The sequence below is a fragment of the Octodon degus genome, unplaced genomic scaffold, assembly GCF_000260255.1.
Source record: "Octodon degus isolate 3935 unplaced genomic scaffold, OctDeg1.0 scaffold00089, whole genome shotgun sequence".
NCBI classification, from domain to species: Eukaryota; Metazoa; Chordata; class Mammalia; order Rodentia; family Octodontidae; genus Octodon; species Octodon degus.
The window spans coordinates 8,535,788-8,537,918 of NW_004524665.1; the positions used below are offsets into that span (position 1 = coordinate 8,535,788).

The window sequence follows — 2,131 nt, forward strand, 5'->3', positions numbered from 1 at the left end:
TGGGTGGGTGGGTGGGTGGATGGGTGGGTGGGTAGTTAGGTGGGTGGATGGAAGACAAATAGCTGCATGGAAGGATGCTTGGATGTTTAAGGGGAATCCAGAGATAGTTTTAAGTGTATACGCATTATAGATGGATGAATGGATGGATGGATAAAAGAAAGAAAGAAAAAGAAAGAAAGATGGAAGAAGATGGATGGCCTTAAAACAAAACTCCTCCTCCAGTCCACCCTACCTCCCTTCAGGAGACTTTGTTGACATCCACCCTTTGCTTGGCCTGGGGATACAGCATCTCCTGCTTCCTGGGGCCTGTGGCCTGGTGCAGAGGAGACCACTAAAGGCTCCCTTTGGTCCAGTCACTGCCACCCCTTCTGGGCCAGGCAGGCAGGTGCAGAGAGCCAGCCAGACAGGATGCAGGCTGGGACTTCAGGTGGCTCTGTGCAGAGGCGGTCTGAGTCCAGATGTTTCACATTTGCTGCTTGTGTCAGCAGACATGGCTGGGGCTGGGGTGACATCAGGGGCCAGGAGGCCAGGCCAGGAGGCTCTCAGTGAAGAAGGCAGGAGAACCTGCCGCTCACTTCCGCCCCAGCCTGGGCCCCCACGGCACGTGAAGTAAACCCCGAGCGTCACGCCAGGCTGCAGACTGCCCTGCACTTTTGGCTTCCCGTGGATGATCCTGCGTTTCCCCTTGGAGGCTGGCTCAGCTCATATATCAAAAGCTGCTGTAATTATTTCCTCCCACTAAGGAAGGCTTCCATTTAGCTTTCTCTAGCCACCCCCTTATTAATTATCTAATTACAACCACATTCTCCAAAAGAGAGCAGCCTTTGACTTTTTGCCCAGGACCACTTAAAAAGGCTTAACTATTTGGAATACTCTGAACTGAGAGTGGAGAGAGACAGGGAGGGAGGAGGGAGGGGAGACAGAATGCTTCCATGCACGTGAGCTTTAGGAAAGCCTGCCTCCGTCTTTTCAGACCTTTGTCTTGATTCAGTAAGGCAGTGGCACCCAAGAACCTTTCACAACCCCTAACGGTTCTCTCGGGGTCCTGGAAGCTTGATGTGTCACTGGGGCTGGCATGGGCTGGCAGGGTGCACTGTGGGGCGCGTGTGCTGCTGGCCCACGACACAGCCCTGACAGCCAGGGTGGCCCAGGCCCAGCCTCACTACTGCCACACCCTCAGAGCATGCGTCCCACCCTACTTTCCCTCCGCTGCGGGGCTCAGCAGCAGGTGGAGGACATGGCCAGTGCACGCTGGTCCCTGGCAGGAGCTCATGCCCCTAATCTTGGCTTACAACCTTGGGCTTGCAGCAGCTGCACCTTCTGCCATTCAGTTCTCAGGCTGTGGGCTCCACACCTCTGCTCCATGGAGTGGGGGGGGGCACGGGCAGCAGCATGCGAGGGCTGGGTGGCAAGGACCCGGATGGCTCCTGTGTGTGTCTCTTCTCCCCACTGTGCCACTGTGTCACGCGCTCCAGGCCACAAGCATGGCCCCAAACCCAACTTTCTCTGTGGCCAGGCAGGTTCTTCTGAGCAGAGTGGTGCATGTGCACGTGTGTGTGTGTGTGTGTGTGTGTGTGCGCGTTTAGTGTCACAGGAGCCCAGCTGTGCGGCTCGAGTACGGCCTCTACCCATCGAGGTGGTCCCACTGTACAGGGGTGCAAGTGAGAAGAGGGGCACCCAGGAGGTGAGCACAGTCGCAACCAGGTGCTGCTGCATGCCCGGCTCTGCCCAGCTGTCCAGCCTTCATATATTTTAAAAAAATCTATTGTCAGGCATGAGAGGACCTCGTGGTAACAGGAAATATGTGCATCTTGGTCACAGTTGTAGGGCCAAAATCTACACTTGATGACATTGCCACACAATGCACCAACGCGCACACACATGTACAGATGCACACACACCACCCGCGTGTCTTGTAGAGGCCACTGAACCACGCTGACAGCCATCCCTGCGTTGTTTGAGACATCGCACTACTGGGGGAAAATGGGGTGAAATGCCGTGGAATCTTTCTGTACACCTTTTTGCTAACTCCGTGATCTATAATTATTTTAAGGGGGCTGGGGAGATGGCTCAGTAGAATAAGTGCTTCCCTGGCAAGTGCAAGGGCCTGAGTTCAGTGCCCAGTTCGGGG

At 55.4% G+C, this 2,131-nt stretch overlaps 1 protein-coding gene across 1 annotated transcript in view; it reads left to right on the forward strand.

Annotated features, from left to right (window-relative positions):
* Twist2 (twist family bHLH transcription factor 2) overlaps nucleotides 1-2,131 on the forward strand; it is a 40,990-nt gene that overhangs the window by 37,793 nt on the left and 1,066 nt on the right. The gene's annotated exons all lie outside the window — the stretch shown is intronic.